A 20,787-nucleotide genomic window follows, 5' to 3' on the forward strand; every position below is an offset into this window, starting at 1 on the left:
CAGCCTGCTGGGGGCAGTATATACACAATCACACAATCCAGTTGTATTGAAATATATGTTAAAAAAGTAAAAAAAACTAATCACAAATTTTCCAATTCTTTACCATTTCACCACCTATAAAAAAAATTGAATAACCTATGATCAAATGGTCATATAGGACCCAAAATGATATCAATGAAAACATTTTGCTTGTGTATTTTTTTTTTCCATAAGTTGAACATTTAGACGTTGTACCATCACAATGCATCTTGATAAACCAGGGACCCTTATTCATAGATCCAGGCACCTTGACTGTGAAATCTTTGTTATCCATGGCCTCCTTAATCTAAAATCAACTTTTAAAATGATGAATGTGGCAGAAGAACTCGGGGAAGTGGGGGATTGGGCGTTACCAGAGCCCCTCCGTGCTGTAGCATCATAGTGCAGGAGCAGGTCCCCTCTTCTCAGTTTCTGACATTATAACAAATAGAGGTGGGGGGGGGGGTATTGAGGTAGTGGGGTGGGGTGGATCAGACATGCTCCTGCACAGTGTAAGAGCCTGCGAAGCTACAACATGAAGGGGCTCTGGTGATAACCCCCAGAAGACCTTTTGACTCATTAGCATAATTGTTTAAGATGATTTTAGGAGGAAAGAGCCCCTGGATCACAAATATAAGAAGATTATCACAGTCCCGATGCCTGGATCTATGAGTAATGTCCCTGGTTTATCACGATGGATTTTGATGTTAGATTTTCTTTAAAGGAATTCTGGATCACATCCAAAAGATGAAAATTGATAAAATCCACACTAACAGCAGCAGATTGTGGCATTGCATCTCAGATTCATTCAAGTGAATACGGCTAAATTACAATTGTACACAGCCAAGTTTCTCTAATTCTGTACAACCCCATGAATCCCCTCATATGGGGCATTGCTAGGGATGTAAAATATCAAGGGTACGGGCCCCAATGCATGTCTATGGCACTTACAGTGATGCCCCCTCCAGTACATAACCCCCTCACATGTTACTGAGGGTATGTATGTCTGAGTGCAGTGTGCACGATGCCTGGTGCCAATAGCTAGTAATTGCCACTATTTCCCCCTAGTTCCCCATCTACGCCACTTGGGTGGGAAGGGAGCAGTGTCAGGGCACGGAGTCCTGGCGCAAACTATAGTGCATTTATATGCTAGACGGGACCTTGCATAGAACTGAGCCAACCAAGGGCGGATTATTACTGCACTGTGCGCTCTGCTTTATTAATATTATACCCTCTACAAATCTGGAATCACTTCCTACACATGGTGCTAGAATCAGCTCCCTTCTTCCGGCTTTTAAAATGCTATTTCAGGATCTTTGGAGGACCTTCGAAGGTCCTGAAATGGCTTTTGTGTACATATGTACTGAGGGCAGGAACAGACGTACGAGGATTTCATGGGTGAAGACTAGAGATGAGCGAGCACTAAAATGCTCGGGTACTCGTTATTCGAGACGAACTTTTCCCGAAGCTCGAGTGCTCGTCTCGAATAACGAGCCCCATTGAAGTCAATGGGAGACTCGAGCATTTTTCAAGGGGACCAAGGCTCTGCACAGGGAAGTTTGGCCAAACACCTGGGAACCTCAGAAAAGGATGGAAACACCACGGAAATGGACAGGAAACAGCAGGGGCAGCATGCATGGATGCCTCTGAGGCTGCTTAATCGCACCATTATGCCAAAATTATGGGCAACAGCATGGCCATGACAGAGTGACAGAATGAAGCAAGATAGCATCTAAAACATCCAATAATTGACCCTGACACTATAGGGGACGGCATGCAGAGGCAGCGGCAGCAGCGGCAGGCTAGAGAGTGCCATGGCGACATACCCTAAATGGACTCAGGCTTCAAACCAATGGGTGGCAGAGAGGAACCAAAGGAGGTACATGATAAAAGTTTTGCCAGTATATTTTGTGGATTACACAGCAGGGTGGCGACAAAGTTAACATGGAAGCCATGAAAACAACCCAAAATTCTGCCTGACACAGCTCGTTTGATAAGGGGACCATGTATGGAGGCAGTGAACTAGTAGTAGATTAAAGGTGCTGCAGTTAAAACTATGTTAGTTGGATCTTGGCATGGTGAGGGGAATGTAAACAGATGCGCAAAAAGCGCTGAAATAATATCGGTGAATGATAAAAGTTTGCCAGTATATTTTGTGGATAACACAGCAGGGTGGCGACAAAGTTAACAACTTTGATGTGGAATCCATGAAAACAACCCAAATTTCGGCCTGACACACCTCGTTTGATAAAGGGACGATGTATGGAGGCAGCTATATGGACGACTTTTGGAGGTAGCAATGGAGACAACGTGTGGAGGCTGCTATGGAGACAATTTAATTTGGATAGTGCCTGTATGTGGCAGTCCAAAAAAGTTTTCAAACCAGAGGAGCAGGTAGGTGGCCCTCCAGAAAAATGAAATAGATTGAGTGCCTGTATGTGGCAGTCCAAAAAAGTTTTCAAACCAGAGGAGCAGGTAGGTGGCCCTCCAGAAAAATGAAATAGATTGAGTGCCTGTATGTGGCAGTCCAAAAAAGTTTTCAAACCAGAGGAGCAGGTAGGTGGCCCTCCAGAAAAATGAAATAGATTGAGTGCCTGTATGTGGCAGTCCAAAAAAGTTTTCAAACCAGAGGAGCAGGTAGGTGGCCCTCCAGAAAAATGAAATAGATTGAGTGCCTGTATGTGGCAGTCCAAAAAAGTTTTCAAACCAGAGGAGCAGGTAGGTGGCCCTCCAGAAAAATGAAATAGATTGAGTGCCTGTATGTGGCAGTCCAAAAAAGTTTTCAAACCAGAGGAGCAGGTAGGTGGCCCTCCAGAAAAATTGAATAGATTGAGTGCCTGTATGTGGCACTCCCAAAAATTGTTTAAAAAAGAGGACCGGGTAGGTGGCCCTCCAGAAAAATTTAATGCATAAAGTACTATAGCTAGAGCCAGTGGGCCCTGTCAAAAAATAGCCAGTTTCCTCTGCTTTAGTGTACAAAGAGGAGGAGAAGGAGGAAAATGAAGTGGAGGAGGAGTGGATAAATTATTCAGGTTGAGCTTCCTTCACCTGGTGGAGATTGGAAATTATGAGAAATCCAGGCTTTATTCATCTTAATAAGCGTCAGCCTGTCAGCGCTGTCAGTCGACAGGCGTGTACGCTTATCGGTGATGATGCCACCAGCTGCACTGAAAACCCGCTCGGACAAGACGCTAGCGGCAGGGCAGGCAAGAACCTCCAAGGCGTACAGCGCCAGTTCGTGCCACATGTCCAGCTTTGAAACCCAGTAGTTGTAGGGAGCTGTGTGATTATTTAGGACGATGGTATGGTCAGCTACGTACTCCCTCACCATCTTTCTGTAAACAGACCTAAGGGTGCTTTGGCTATCAACAAGGGAATCTTCTTCCCCGTCTCTTGTGACGAGCGCAAAGCTTCTGACTTCATGCTGATCAGAGAGTTTTTCAACAGGCCAAGCAGCGGGATGGTGAGGCTGATGATGGCGGCATCGCCACTGACCATCTGTGTTGACTCCTCGAAGTTACTCAGCACCTGACAGATATCAGACATCCACGTCCACTCCTCATTGTAGACTTGAGGAAGCTGACTGACCTGACTACCAGTTCTGGTGGAAGTTGACATCTGGCAGTCTACAATCTCTCTGCGCTGCTGGTAAACTCTGGATAACATGGTTAATGTTGAATTCCACCTCGTGGGCACGTCGCACAACAGTCGGTGAGCGGGCAGTTGGAGGCGGCGCTGCGCTGCCCTGAGAGTGGCAGCATCTGTGCTGGACTTCCTGAAATGCGCACAGATGCGGCGCACCTTCGTGAGCAAATCAGACAGATTGGGGTATGTCTTGAGGAAACGCTGAACTATCAGATTTAACACATGGGCCAGGCATGGCACATGTGTCAGTCTGCCGAGTTGCAGAGCCGCCACCAGGTTACGGCCGTTGTCACACACAACCATGCCTGGCTTCAGGTTCAGCGGTGCCAGCCACAGATCAGTCTGCGCCATGATGCCCTGTAATAGCTCTTGGGCGGTGTGCCTTTTATCGCCTAGGCTCAGCAGTTTGAGCACCGCCTGCTGTCGCTTAGCGACGGCACTGCTGCTGTGCCTAGAGCTACCGACTGATGGCGGCATGCCCACGGATGGTAGTTCGGAGGAGGAGGTGGAGGAGGGGTGGGAGGAGGAGGAGGCATAGTAGGCCTGAAAGACCTGGACCGAGGTAGGCCCCGCAATCCTCGGCGTCGGCAGTATATGACCAACCGCAGGGTCAGACTCGGTCCCAGCCTCCACCAAGTTAACCCAATGTGCCGTCAGCGATATATAGTGGCCCTGCCCGGCAGCACTCGTCCACGTGTCCATGGTCAGGTGGACCTTGTCAGAAACGGCGTTGGTCAGGGCACGGATGATGTTGTCTGACACGTGCTGGTGCAGGGCTGGTACGGCACATCGGGAAAAGTAGTGGCGGCTGGGGACCGAATACCGAGGGGCGGCCGCCACCATGAGGTTGCGAAAGGCCTCGGTCTCTACTAGCCTATAGGGCAGCATCTCCAGGCTAAGCAATCTGGAGATGTGGACATTAAGGGCTTGGGCGTGCGGGTGGGTTGCACTATATTTCCGTTTCCGCTCCAGCGTCTGGGGTATGGAGAGCTGAACGCTGGGGTTTTTGTGCCAGGGTCCTGGGCAGGGGGCTGACTATCAGCTGAAACAGGGGAAGGAGCAGTGGTGTGCACGGCCGGAGGTGAACGGGCTTGGTGCCACTGAGTGGGGTGTTTAGCATTCATATGCCTGCGCATACTGGTGGTAGTTAAGCTAGTAGTGGTGGAACCCCTGCTGATCCTGGTTTGGCAAAGGTTGCACACCACAGTCCGTCGGTCATCCGGTGTTTCCTTAAAGAACCTCCAGACTTCTGAAAATCTAGCCCTCGCCGCGGGAGCCCTCGCCACGGGAGCTTCACTACGTGACACATTTGGCGCTGATGCACCTGCTCTGGCCCTGCCTCTCCGTCTGGCCCCACCACTGCCTCTTCCAACCTGTTCTGGTCGAGGACTCTCCTCCGTCTCAGAAGCACTGTGTTCACCCGGCCTCTCAACCCAGCTAGGGTCTGTCACCTCATCATCCTCCGATCCCTCAGTCTGCTCCCCCCTCGGACTTCCTGCCCTGACAACAACTTCACCACTGTCTGACAACCGTGTCTCCTCATCGTCGGACACCTCTTTACACACTTCTTCCAGTACGTCAACAAGGTCATCATCACCCACAGACTGCGACTGGTGGAAAACCTGGGCATCGGAAAATTGCTCAACAGCAACCGGACAAGTGGTTTGTGACTGTGGGAAGGGTCCAGAAAACAGTTCCTCAGAGTATGCCGGTTCAAATGCCAAATTTTCCTGGGAGGGGGCAGACTGGGGGGGAGGAGGCTGCGGTGTAGGAGCTGGAGGAGTGCCGATTTCGGTGACATGGGTGGACTGCGTGGAAGACTGACTGGTGGACAAATTGCTCGAAGCATTGTCGGCAATCCACGACATCACCTGTTCGCACTGTTCTGGCCTCAACAGTGCTCTACCACGAATCCCAGTAACTTCAGACATGAACCTAGGGAGTGTAGCTCTGCGGCGTTCCCCTGCTCCCTCATCAGCAGGTGGTGTCTCACCCCGCCCAGGACCACGGCCTCTGACCCCTGCAGTAGTTGGACGCCCACGTCCCCGCCCTCGTCCTCTACCCCTAGCCCTCGGGTTAAACATTTTGAAAATGAAAGTAATAACTTTAATTTTTTTTTTAACTTTTTTTGTGTTTTTTAGTTTTTTTTTGTGTTTTTTAGTTTTTAAAACCAAACAATGCTATCCTATTGCTATGGCTATTTTCTAGCCAAGTATGAAAGCACACTGCTATGCCAGATGAGATGACGCTGAGTTATGAAAAAATAAACGTAAAATAAAAAGAAACTGCCAGACTGTGCCTAATTGAAATCCAACCCCTAATAAATTTTCCCACTTCGGTCTTTGCGATGGATATGTGCGTCACTAAGCGCAAAACACAGCGGTCGCAAGTCTCACTACAAATTCCTGACAATTGGCTAGTATATGCACTGCAGCAAGGACAGCCACCAGCAGATCAACCAGAAATAAAATATATATAACGCTATTGTAGGCGTAAGTAAGCCGTTTGGATTCTCCTTTGGCTATTTTCTAGCCAAGTATGAAAGCACACTGCTATGCCAGATGAGATGACGCTGAGTTATGAAAAAAATAAACGTAAAATAAAAAAGGAAATGGCAGACTGTGCCTAATTGAAATCAAACCCCTAATAAATTGTCCCACTTTGGTGTTTGAGGTGGATATGTGTGTCACTAAGAGCTAAACACAACGGTAGCAAGTCCCCCTGCAAATTCCTCACAATATGGTACTAGCTGCACTACTAGTGCCAGCAAGCCCAGCCACAAGCAAACAAAAAAAAAAAAAGTATAACGTTATTGTAGCCCTAAGAAGGGCTGTTGGGTTCTTGTAGACTCACTCCTGCCTAACACTATTCTAATAGAACACCCTAACGCTTTCCCTGACCAGCAGCAGCTCTCTCCCTAGCGGCATCCAGACACAGAATGATCCGAGCAGCGCGGGCAGCGGCTAGTCTATCCCAGGGTCACCTGATCTGGCCAGCCAACCACTGCTATCGACGTGTAAGGGTACCACGTCATGCTGGGTGGAGTGCAGAGTCTCCTGGCTTGTGATTGGCTCTGTTTCTGGCCGCCAAAAAACAAAACGGCGGGAGATGCCATTTTCTCGAGCGGGCGAAGTATTCGCGACGAGTATGTTCGCTCATCTCTAGTGAAGACCCTTCTCATTATAAAATTTGTTAGGTGGTTTGGGCGGCCATGGCCCTCTAGAAGGTTTGGGCCCCGGGCTGTTCCCCAAACCACCTATATTATAACCCACTTCTGGAGCCAACCTCCCTTTATATATATATAACTGGCGCAACCCGTGGGGCGGTGCCAACATCGAGTTGGATACCCATAGCAACTAATAAGAGCTCAATTTTTATTTCTTAAGACTGGTCTGGGAAAGTCCCACTAGGAATAGTAGAGCTGATGTTTAGTTTTTCTTTTCTATTTTTTTTTTTTTTGTTTTGTTTTGCGCATTAGTTTTTGCAAATTTTTGTGCGTTCTCCGAAGCTGGTGATGCACCGGTTTTCCTACTTTACGCCTAATTATCTTTAATTATTTTCTATTATTATTACATTTATTTATTATTGTTATTACGAGAATTATTACATTCATTTATTTCAAAATGTAAATTTAACAAGTTTTTTTTTTTTCTTATTCCTTTGGTTTTTAGTATTTGATCCTCGAAATGGAATTCCTGCCATTCATCCGGGGGATAAACCTTTCCGTACAGTGGAATACAGTCACGATTTTCATAAACTCGGCTCTACATTGCCGGTGGTGAATTTCAGGTGGGTGCTAGTTGATTTTTAAGGTGGCCACGATTTTGAAGTTTCAATGAGATCATTATATGGCACCCAGACACCCCAACAACTAGACGCTTATAGTTACCCCATGTTTATTGCCCATAGAACACTTGGGAAAGGGGTAAGAAATATAAAGGACACATACTGACCCCCGGTTACTTAGCTTAGTTCCCTCATTACTTCTGGTTTTGCTGTCCCTTAGTGCACACTTCCCAAGCAGTACAGGGGGGGCCACAGGGCTCCCCCTGCACATTAGGGAGGCAAATTGCATATAGTATAGACATTTGATAAATGTGGCTGATTGGGCTTGGGAGATGCTATTTTTAGGTGTCAGGTCCTGCTCTCATCTTGCTGCAGTTGTTGCTGCCTGAGGCAAGAGACTCCACTCACCTCATGGATGGTGCACTACTGACCCCCCTCAAAATTTGGTCAGGCTCAGGAGCGAAACTTTAAGTACCAAAGCGACACTGAAGACACTCTTTGTTTCTCACCCCAGTAATTTCGGCATCTGGCATTTTTGTGGAACACCCCTTTAAGGTTTTTTTTTTACTACTGAGATCCTGACAACATTGGGGGATTCAATCATCTTCCAGGTAAAGAGAAGTCTGTACAGCCGTCCGGGGCCCAACGTGCATGAAGGGCCACCGCTAGTTATACTGCTTCCTCCTGTGCATTAGATTATATGGAAGATCCCTAAGACTAATAGTCATATAGACCAGTAAGTGGCCGTCAAAGAGGTGAGTCAGTGGTAAGGGAGATTTTTGAGCAATTTTACTAAGTGACTTGTAAGGTTTTTGCTTTGTCCCCTACTGCACAACACGCAGATGCTCCACACGGTATAAACAATTCACCTGAATCAGCAGTAATTTGTGTCACCGGGAAATTTTCGGATGGCGACACTTTTGCGCAGAGCTGAATTGTTATTAGGGAAATGCTAACAGTGCAGGAGTTTTATGAGCCCAAACATTTGGGCAAAAATCCAAATGAAGAGGTATTTGTATACAAGAGTCTTCTGCATCGACTAACGGTATTCTTCTTAAAGGGACTTTACCGGGAAATTATTATTACTATTTGTTGCCAAATTCGAAGATGGGGGGGTTGTGAAATGATATGTAGTATTATATTATATATGATGATATTTTTATGAATATCTGTTGCTGGTAACACTTAAATTTTTTACAATATTATTATAAAAAACATTATTTCACTGAAAAACCATTAAATGTAGCAATAAAAACACAACCACAACAACCCAGACACCACATAGGGATTTACAGACTGACAAGTCCTCAACACTGCGGAAAAGAAAGTCCAGCATCTATAGACATGATTAAGATTATATTATGTATTATTACTTTAACAGCAGATAGTGCTAGATATTGGCTATGGAGAGGGCTTTCATCATATTTTTTGTACTGTAGAGGGGAGAGTGTCCTCAAACTGCTGTGCCCTTAGCTCTGTGCATTGAGGTTCTCCACAGCCCCCTCTGCTCTTAGTCACTGCTGTAGTAGAAGCACAAAGCTAAGAGCACAGCAGTGTGAGGACACACCCCAGTGCCGAATTCTAACTTTAGTAGGCAGTTCCATCAGCACAAGTCATGTTCTCCTTCTCACTCAATCCCCCCTCCCTCAGCCCCTCCCCTGCTCCCTACCTCAGCTTCGTTTGAACTTCCCCCACTTCTCCCCATGACTCACCACACACTGCTGGCAGGGGTTAATGTTAAAGGAACACTTAATTTTTTTGGAAGGGAGGGTGGGATGTGGATCTGTCTTTCTGTAAAAAAAATGTAAAAAAATCGATAAAAAAGATTTGAATAAAAAAAAAGGAATTTTTTAGATGCACAATATCTGAAGTAATTTTTAAATCAACATGCCAGAGGCTTCTGGTACCTGTCATCATGTAAAAATTACCTCCCTGAAGACAAGATTCCTTTAAGGTTGCCCAGATATTGGGGGAAATTTATGAAAGCACTTGTGCCAAAACACTGGTGGATTTGCTCCAAAAAATAATTTGTGCCATATTTAGCGGGGCTTTTTTGGGGCTTTTCTGACTCGTCTGATAAAGGAGGCGTGACCTTGAGAAACAGGAGCATGGGATAGGGCAAAAAGGCGTAGCTTTATGGAAATTAGTCCTTGCGCCCAAAAAACCGGGAGGCTTTAGACCAGCTAAGAGCAGGTCTAAAAGGAGAACTTAACTGCCACAGATTCAACATCATTAGTTTTCACTTTTGTTCTCAAAAAGTCCCAAAAAAGTTTCAAAGTGCATAGACCAGCAGGGGACTGTGGTGAATTTGAGACTTTTTATGAGACTTTTTGCAAAAGTCCCAAGTCATGACTCTGGCTTTGCACGGTGTTGTACTAGCAGTAATTCTATGTTTACACCAGATTAACGAAGAGCTGTATATATTCCTGTAAGACTTTTTAGCCGTGAACATTTTTAAAACACCTCCATGTGACCACTTTGAGACTTTTTTATGCTAAATATACTGTATATACACAGACATACATATAGTACATACACACCATATAGCAATCTTCTAATTCCGGGGGGCATCAGAGGCCACAGATCTAACTTCATGCAGCCCAGATGTTGCAGACCACGTTGGGGCAGTAGACGACAGGAAGTGGAGATAAGAGAATCCTAGTTCCGTTGTCCTGCCGTCCCTTCCCCCCTCCTCCCACATTTCTTATCCAAGCTGTTGGCTCAGTTGTGTACAGTGGAGGATGTGCACTGCAATATACATATATTGCTGTACAATGTGCATTATAATATGTATGCAAATATGTTTTCCAAGCTGGCAAATGAAAAACAATGGGGCAGATTTACTTACCCGGCCCATTCGCGATCCAGCGGCGCGTTCTCTGAGCTGGATTCGGGTCCGGCCGGGATTTATGATGGTAGTTCCTCCGCCGTCCACCAGGTGGTGCTGCTGCGCTGAAGTCCGCTGGAATGCCTCGAAATACACCGGCCTATCCTGGATGAAGGTGAGTGAAATTTTCGCGACACAATTTTTTTTTTAAATGCGGCGTTTTTTCCGAATCCGTCGGGTTTTCGTTTGGCCACGCCCCCCGATTTCCGTCGCGTGCATGCCAGCGTCGATGCACCACAATCCGATCACTTGCGCCAAAATCCCGGGGCAATTCAGGTACAATCGCCGCAAATCGGAAATATTCGGGTAACACGTCGGGAAAACGCGAATCGGGCCCTTAGTAAATGACCCCCATAGTGTCCTTTTGCTACCTTTTAAGGCAGCCCCCTTAACATCAAGCATGGCCTACAAGAAGCCTAATAACATGATGTGGGATTAAGCCAAACCAGTACGCGGTTCTGAGGAGACCCAACCAGTTGATACAGTGCTGTCTACAGTTGGGAGTCTGTTCCTTCTGGAATAAATATACTGGTTTGGCTTAATTCCCCATCATGTTATTAGGCTTCTTGTAGGCCATGCTTGATGTTGAGGGGGCTGCCTTTCAAGGTAGCAAAAGGAGGAATTGTTTTCCATATCTAGCCTTGAAAAACATATTTGCATATTTCCCTCTGGTGGAGTATTAATGGCTATAAGGCTCCACACGCCAATAAGGCAGTCTTAATTGGCAAACTCTGCATAAGGAGAACTCTTACTTATCATAATATGTATATATTGACACATTTCCTCCATTTTTTTAGTGTGGAAGATCAGGTGCCGGCCCCTTGACACTGTGGGTCCTGTAGCAGCTGCAATGACTTCTACCCATATCGCTCCGGTGTGCGAGATTTAAATGGCCAGCGTACCGATAATTTGTGCTGGCCGTCTGCCCTTCCTGTTTAAATCCCAGCCCTTTCCTGTGTCCCCTGCCCGATCTTAGTGCCTTGTGCCATAGAGAAAGTTTGTTCCATATGTTCCTTGTCTGTCCTGACCTCCTGCCTGTTCCCGACTATGATTCTGCTGTTTGACTTTGTACTTTGCCTTGGCCACCACCGCGGACAAAGTCGCCTGTGGAGCGACCTGGTGGTTCAACCCACTTTGTGGCGGCTCTAGTCAAAACCGGGTACCACTTAGACTCCACTCCAAGGTGACGGTTTACGTCATCGTCCGAGGTGCTCTAGAGAGTCCACTACCCCTGGTGCCTGACACTACCCCTGTAGTGATGCCTGTTGCCTTTGTGCCGGCTAGTGCCTGTGTACCAGTAGTATAAAAAGATGATCAATAAGTTAATACACAATACAGTGTCATTTCACTGCTGCTCCTCAGGAACATAACAATAATAATAATTCCTTTATTCATATAGTGCACACAGATTAATTAGTTTCTTCAGTTCCGAGTCGTTGCGCTAAGAGGATTATGTTCACAGTGCAGGATCAGTCTGGCAAAATAATTGCTCAAATATTCATCCATTCACTGTGACCAGAGTCAGCTTTATTTGAGAAAAAGGTAGAGCTCACCTTCCCAACATGATTTCATGTGTCATGGAGACGGCACGGACCACCCCGCTGCTGGGGCATTTGAGCTTCTGAGTGAGAAAATATTCGCGATCCAGCCAATGTCCGATACACACTTCTTTATTGAAATAATCACCGGTACAAAAATAGAGTTGTAGGTCAAGTCAACGCGTTTCCAGCGGATCAACCGCTCTTAATCATGACTGGTATATAATAAACATATGGTACACACAACACATTTAAAAGTCCCGCCGGGAGAGTCTAGCTCCTCCCCGAAGTAGCACGTCACTTCCCATCAGGTGTTGAATATTCATGAGTAGGGGATGTGGTCCGTGGGGATCCGGTAAGTTTCACATACCTTGTGCAAAGATACATTGTGTACAACAAACAACATTGTTGCGAAACATGCCAGGAAAAACCATAATAATGTAATTGTATAGTTACTAAAGTTCGGGCGGTAATGAATACAAAGCAATAAATATTGATAATGAAAACAAGTACATATGGTAAAAGGTGTTGAAAAGAAACGCCGTTCCACGTCAGGGTAGGGTCACAAATGATTGGTAGATAGGCCGATAGGCCAATATATGAATCTGATTCAAAAGACCCTAAAAAGCCCGGCGCGGGGCAGCGTCACATTCAGTCACCTTCTAAAATACAAAAACAAACAAAGGATAAATTAGTTTTAACATGTAAAAACATAAACAAGATTGTAGATGCTTAAAAACAGATGCAAGACAAAAATATAATATGTTATATATTATATATTATAATGTTCGTGGTATCAAGGTATTGTCGATACCACCGTGTAAAGAATGCATAAAGACTATATAATTGTCTGCAACTGTAATGGAAAAAGGCAGCAGTGTTGGCAAGAGAATAAAGTCGAATTAGACGTAATAATAGTAAGTTTATCTAGTGTGTACATAGTGGTACATTAGCTCTTTCTTTAGATTTAAACCTGATGGAGAGCGTGTTCCTAAATGAAAGATCCAGAAAGCTTCCCGATTTCTTAAAATATCTCCTATATTGCCTGATCTGATTGGTTTGTGAATTTTTTCTATGATAAAAGTGCTCAAACAATCTGTGTTGCCTCTGTGAACCTGTAAAAAGTGTTTTGATGCGGCTGACAAATTGCGTCCTTCGGGGCGTGTGATGTCATGTAGGTGCTCCATGAATCGGATTTTGAATTTGCGCATTGTCTGGCCAACATACATTAAGTTACACAAAGTGCAATAGATTATGTAAATTACATTTTTAGTATTGCAATTATTGAAACCATGTATAGGAAATTCTCTGGTCCCCTCACTATTGGAAAAATGTTTTTTCTTGTTTTCTGCATATTTGCAGGTGGTGCAACGTGATGCTCCACATTTGTAAAAACCTTCCATATTGAGCCATGTTTTATTGTGATCAGATCTGGAGCTAAACAAAGAAGGAGATAGCATGTTTCCCAAGGTGCATCCTCTACGGGATACTATTCTGCATCCTTGGGATAATATTAAATCCAAAATTGGATCTGCTTGTAAAAGTGGTACATGTTTTTTGATTATATTTGATATTTGTTTGAATTGTGGGCTGTACTGTAGAACTGCTGTTGGGAGGGATGTAGGTTTTGTGTTAGTCGAAATACAATTGTTTGTATTGTTGGTGCGTTGCTTATCTTGTTCTTCTATCAGGTCTCGTCTTTCTTTTTGTTCTACTCTATTGATGGCTCGTGTTAGGGTCCAGTTAGGATATCCCCTATAGGCTAGTCTTTTGCAAATGTTGTGTTTTTCAAGATCATAAGTTTCTGTTTTGCTGCAATTTCTTTTGCTCCTGGTTAATTCTCCCACCGGTATGGATTTAATTGTATGTTTGGGATGGTGAGATGTGGCATGTAATATAGTATTACCTGCTGTGGGTTTCCTGAATGTAGAAGTGATAATTGGTTGGTTTGGTACACCTTCCAAAGAAAGGTCTAAAAATGTCATATTACAATCATGAATATTGGCAGTGAATTTTAAATTAATGTCGTTATTGTTGATGTAATTGACGAAAGCAGATATGGCAGGTACATCTCCGGACCATATGATCAGGATATCGTCGATGTACCTGCCATACCAGTATACATCGTTCGAGAATGGGTTGTCATGGCTGTAGATGACATGCTCCTCCCACCACGCCATGGTGAGATTGGCTAGTGAGGGGGAGAATTTAGCACCCATGCTAACACCTTGTAATTGAAGGTAAAAATTATTGTCAAAAATAAAATAATTGTGAGTCAAAAGAAAAGAGCAAACTCCTAATACAAATTCTTTAAATTCGTTGTCATAGTTAGAATACTTATTCAGATGAAAGGCTAATGCTGTTAAAGCCACATTGTGAGGTATAGAAGGATATAGGGATACCACATCGCAAGTTAGCCACTGGAAACCCGGTTTCCATATTACATTGTCAAAAGAAGACAACACATCTCTGGAATCCTGGAGATAACCCGGTGTTCTTGTGACTAATGGTTGTAGGACCTGATCTAGCCAACTGCATAGATGTTCATTAATTGACCCTATCCCAGAGACTATGGGTCTCATTGGGGGGGGAGTTATTCCTTTGTGTATTTTGGGTAGAGCATGCATGATGGGTAAAACCGGTGTTTGTGTTATCATTTGTTCCGCCAGTGTTTCTGTGAAAATACCCAGAGAGACCCCTTCTGCCAGGATCTTCCGGAGTTCTCCCGAGAAACATGTGGTGGGATCCTCCTGTAATTTTCTATAAGTCTGGATGTCATTCAGGATAGACAAAATTTGTTCTTTATACATGTCTTTATCCAGGACAACTACTGAACCCCCCTTATCAGCCATGCGAACTATGGTATCTTTCCAAGATAGTAATTCTTTAAGAGCCTGTCTCTGGGAAAAAGATAAATTATGTTGGGGAGGGGATAGCTCTTGTTCTAAAGTTTTGAGATCTTTTTCCACTCTCTCTTGGAAAAGTTCCATACAATCGGCCCTAGATGATATGGGGTAGAAGGACGGATTTTTTATTCTGAGATTAGATTTATTGGGTAAGCAATCTGCGATCGTTTGTTCGGTGTCTAGTGACATGAGATCTAACAATGTCATCTGTTCACCAAAAGGTCTATAACGAAAAAGATTCATAGTGGGAGGATTTGGACACAGACGGTCAATAGGTGCCTCTTCAATTTGGAAGAAGTGCCTCTTGACCGTGAGGTCTCTAATGAACCTATTGATATCACATAATGTGTCATACAAATCAAAATTTTTAGTTGGTACAAAGTTCAAACCTCGTGATAACAGGTCTATTTGTGTGTCAGATAATGCATGTGAAGATAAATTAATAACATCCAATTTACCTATTGTTTTTTGTTGTTGTAACTTCTCAGTCAGCTCCAGATTTCAGTAGGCCCCTGGGTGACAGAGCCTCGGAGGGCCCCTTTGCAGTGAACTCACATGGTGGCATTAAAGTTTCTGAAACCAAAACAGTCTCCTGTTCCCTAAAATATTCCCTAGTTTATCATCCAAACAGCCCCCTCATGGTTATTTTATATAAAGCCCCCCTTACCCACTATGGATTTATTAGATGCAGCCTTATCTGGGTCCCCCCAGCAGCCCTGTGCCCCAGCACTTGCCCAGGTATGCCCAGTGCTGGCGTCGGCCCTGACTGTAACCTAAATCTTTTATTATTATATTTTTTATTCAATATTATATTTATTTATTTATTTTATTTTGATGCAGAGAATCCTATAAGGTAACAGCTGACACTTTCATTCCTCTTCAAAAATTACCCAAGAGACCGGGGTAAGTATCAAGTTAATATTTTACCAGTTTTTGTTTTTTTTTACAATAAACTGAACCAGTTTTAAGGGAAGGCAAACTGAGCATTTGGTCATTTTTCTAAAAAATAATCAACAAAACCATCATCTAGCAGTACGCTGTCATTATATAAGAATTAATTTGCCGTGTTTAAAATGATTGGTGGAAGCAGTTCCTGGCAACTCTGGAAAACCCCTTTAAAGGAAATCTACGACATAGGTGCAGTGCTTGTAAACCAAGCACAATTACAAGCTGGCGTGTGCCTCCTGAAACAGCATCCATGCTTATTTTTGCTTCATTTAACTTAGTTTTTTAGAAAAACATCTTTTAAAATTATGCAAATGATCCTCAAGGGCTTCTGTCTATGTAACAGAAGCCCCTTCTGGCTTGGTCGTCTTATTATTCACACCTACATTTCTGCCACCTCATTCCTCCCGAGCCAGAGGGCCAAATAGAGGTGCAAATAGTTAGCAGATGACGGAGCCAGAAGGGATTTCTGCGACATAGCCAGGAGCCCCTGAGGTTCATTTGCATAATTTTAAAAGATGTTTTTCTCAAGAACTAACTTATATGGAGCAAAAAGAAGCATGGATCCTGCTTCAGGAGGCACACGCCAGCATGTAATTGTGCTTGGTTTATAAACACTGCACCCATGTGGTAGATTTCCTTTAAAGGGGTTTTCCGGGGTTTTCAACCTGTGTACAAACCCTTTAAGGCCATGTTCATACATGTCCCTTACATGTGAATTTTATTTAATTTAATAAATCAATTTACTGAGCAGCCAAATACTGAGAACCTCAGCAATGTGTATATAAGGTAAGTAGTCGCCCTAATGTCCCGTTAGAATAATATGACCAGTTTCTGCCTGTTGCTTGCAGCGTTCCATATAAAGTCAAAATCCACTCGCAGAACCTGGAGGCAGAGAAGAAAGATGTAGAAGAACTGAATAGATGGAAACCGGCCCGGCGCTCCTTCTCTATGAATTACCTGGAAATAGAGAAAAATAAAAATTGAAGTAAATGGGAGCGATTTGCAGCGTCAAAGATGATCTTTCCGTTACAATGTATTTATTACCATTAGGTGAAGTGCAGCAAAGCCCAGGTCTGAGAGATGAAAAAGGACGTATCTACATCCCTATTCAGTGATATAGGGGCACATTTACTTACCCCTCCCCCTGGAGTTCACAGAAAGTGCATTGTCCGCCGATAATGTACTGTGCCGCTATTCACTAAGATCGTGCGCCCGATATCCTGCATGTGTCGCTTCCCCGCTCAGGTCCGCCGGAGTTCACCTTCTTCTTCCTGGTGCATGTAAGTGCATTGTCTTGCGACACAATTTGAAACTTAAATCCCGCGCTCAGTCCGAATCAGTCGGACCGTCCGACAGCCCGCCATCCGATTTCTGTCGCATGGAAGCAGCGCAGCGACCCTTAGTTAATAAGCCCCATAATTTGGAAGGACAACTAAAGGAAAACTATAGTCAGGAATAAGTCAGTTTCTTCTTTTGAAAATATTGTGATACTTTTAAAATTTTCCTTGTTGCTTTTTATATTAAAAACTTCCTGAAATCTTGCATTTTTCACTCTGACCAATGAGAATCACCGTAGACTGAGACTTCCTGTTCTGTAGAGATCATTTCTCAACAGTCACCTCATTTTCATCACAGGAACGATCATAATGGATGGTATCTCTAGGACTTCTCCCATGTCCCACCTTCTCCCCAACCTTCCGAAACTTCAAATGTAACCTGCCTACAACACCGGTAACTGCTCTGCTCCCTCACCTCATGTCTACTTCCCCCCATATAGATTGTGAGCCCCCAGGGGCAGGGTCCTCCTCCCACTTGTCTCCTGATCTCTGTAGTTTTGCATTTGTTCTTGTATTAATGTGATGCATGTGACCCCCTTACTGATTGTACAGCCCCACGGAAGTAATGATGCTCTATAAATACATAATAATCTGATAAGATTAGCATCTGTCAATCAAAAGTGCTGACAGGCTCTACTCCAATCAGATCAGCCTATCTGAGCATAGCATCCCGTACTGACATGACATGGATCTGTATTTTTCCCAGCAGGTGCTACTAGAGGACATTTCTGGAGGCAGGGCCTGTGAAAGTAGGAGATGGTCCCCGCTTGGGTGTAACAGTGGTACAATTGCACATGTACCACAATGTGGGGTATAGGATGTGGCGGAGGTAAATGGTGGAGTCTATGGGAGCCAAGTGATGTCAACTCGTGACTACATGACATGTGATTGCTGCAGTGTTCCTATTGGCTGCTGAAAGTCATGTGTCCACAGAATCAAAACAGAGGGGGTGCAGTGCTGGGTCGATGGAGGAAACGGAGGCATCGGGGGAGCTCATAAAAACTTCACATAAAAGTCTTACACAAAACTTCACAAACTTTATTTCTCCTTCCAAAGTTACTGCTCAAACATGAAACATCTACGAGGAGACGGATCGGGCAATAATCTCTCACTGCGCTTCATCCCGGGACTTGGGGGCTTTGTTTTATAGACCTCCCCCTTTATATATTACTGCTTTCACCTTGCTGCCCAGAATCGCCCGAGGTTTTTCACACTTCTCATCAAAACAATAATTACTCAAGAAGTGAATCTAACGAAAATTGATACTTTTCCCCAGGTAAAATAATAGCCAGAAATCCCCTGGTCTTGGAGCGTGCGCTCGGAGTTAAATGAATCTGATGAAGATGGCGAGGTACATTCATCTCCGGTAAACGCGATATTGCTGCCTTGGGAGATAACCCTCTCCTCGCACCTGTCTCAGCTAAAGTAACATCAGTTCAATATTTGTCTGGGTTATGGTTTTATTAAAGGTGAAACTGAGACTCCGCAAGCAGCCGGCACAAGCTACGACAGGTAGAAAATCAGCTCGCTGCAAATTTATAGCAAATTGGATCGCTCTTATTGAAAAGGTTTACCCGGACTAATAACATATCCATAGAATAGCTCTCCAACATCAGATTGATGGGAGTCTGACACCTTGATAAACAGAGAATGGGACAGGAAGTAGATAGCGCCATATTACTGTAGTGGTCAGGCCGGGTTACTGCAGACTATCTTCCATTTCTTTGAATGGGATCTAAAGTGCAATGACTTGGTTCAGCCATTGCAGATATAATGGCGCTGTCTGCTTCCTTTTATCAGTCTATTTTTATATGTATTGTGCAAATAAAGAAATATGATGTTCTTCAACCATTTGTGATGTGCCAGGGGGATTTTGGACCTAATTTTGGAATTGACTACTGAGGGCTCACAAGTTAGAAAAACTCTTGGGGGTCTACACTGTACTGCTTCTTAAAACTTGTCTACAGAAATTGATTTCAGTGGTAGCTGACTGGTCACTGCCTTGGTCTGTAAAGGTGCTGAGACCCCTGTCAGTAACCTAACTACCCATTGCCTCGGACTGTTATGGTCCTGGAGTTCTTGTCAGTATCCTACTGAATAGCTGTTGCCTTGGACTGTTATGGTCCTGGGATTGACCGTTATTAACCTACTAACTACCCTGTGCCTTGGACTGTTATGGTGCAGGGATCCCTGTCAGTAACTTGCTAACTACCCCTTGCCTTGGACTGTTATGTTCCTGGGATCCCTGTCAGTATCCTGCTGACTAGCCACTGCCTTGGTCTGTTATGGTGCTGGGATCCCACTCAACAACCTCATGAATGGCTCTTGTCTTGGACTGTTATGGTCCTGGGATCCCTGTCAGTAACCTGCTGACTAGCCACTGCCTTGGTCTGTTATGGTCCTGGGATCCCTGTCAGTAACATACTGACTGGCTCATGCTGTAGCCCTTTTAGCTCTTCGTGCCAGGAATTCATACCCACACAGCAACAATGAATGGGATCCCCCATTGTGATGGAGAAGGTAGAGCCTTGCAAAGATACAGGTTGGTTAGATACTGATCCTAGATGTCATCTCTCCAATCCAATGTATTGAAAAATAAACTGGGGAGTTTACATATTATTGTATGAAAACATAGGATGCTTGAGATGCTGTGTACCTAATATATATGATTATGCACTTTTGGAGTGTCTGGGGGTCCACATAGCTCATGGGCCCACCGGAGATTTACCTGCTCATCTGTAGGGCAGTCTGAACCTGTTAGGACCTGAAGCTGGAGTGTGGTTATAGGCAGATACTGGTCCACAGGTGAGGTCCAAATTCACTGAATGGTGGTGAGTAACGCAGTAATAAAACAAATGCCCCATTTATATTTAAATATTGTAGAGGCACTGTGTGACATCTAGGTGATGTGTCTAGCTAACCATTATCTTCTCTGGGTCCCAACCTTCTTTAATCAACTTGCTGCTGCCTGTGGCCAGTAGCTCAGCAGGCATGTGCTCCTGGCAAAGAAGGGCCTATGCTGAGTAAGAAAGTTTCAATCAGGAGGTTACTGAAAGGCCTCCAAGGACCTTAACAGTCCAAAACAAATGCTATGAAACTACTAATGTGATAAATGTCATGCATCAGCAATGTTTACGGAATCCTATACAATGCTGGACCCCAAGAACAGATTTCACTGGTGGTCCCTAGGCATCTCATTCTGACACTGGGAGTCTACAAGCCATTGGGGCAGATTTACTTACTCAGTCCATTCGCGATCCAGTGGTGCGTTCTCTGCGGTGGATTCGGGTCTTCCGGCGATTCACTAAGGCAGTTCCTCCGACGTCCACCAGGTGTCGCTGCTGCGCTGAAGTCCGCCAAGGCCTGTCGGAATTCACAATCCTATACTTGGTAAAGGTAAGCGCATGTCCAGCAACACTTTTTTTTTAAAAAATGCGGCGGTTTTACCAAATCTGTCGGGTTTTCATTCGGCCACGCCCCCCGATTTCCGTCGCGTGCATGCCGGCGCCGATGCACCACAATCCGATCGCGTGCGCCAAAAACCCGGGGCAATTCAGGAAAAATCGGCGCAAATCGGAAATATTCGGGTAACACGTCGGGAAAACGCAAATCGGGCCCTTAGTAAATGACCCCCATTAAGTCCTGTGCATTCAAATATAAGCAAATATATGTAAAAAGAAGCCCTATGCAACCAACAAAAAAAAACGATAGATAAATGTCAC

This window comes from Engystomops pustulosus, chromosome 3 (assembly GCF_040894005.1).
Source record: "Engystomops pustulosus chromosome 3, aEngPut4.maternal, whole genome shotgun sequence".
NCBI lineage: Eukaryota > Metazoa > Chordata > Amphibia > Anura > Leptodactylidae > Engystomops > Engystomops pustulosus.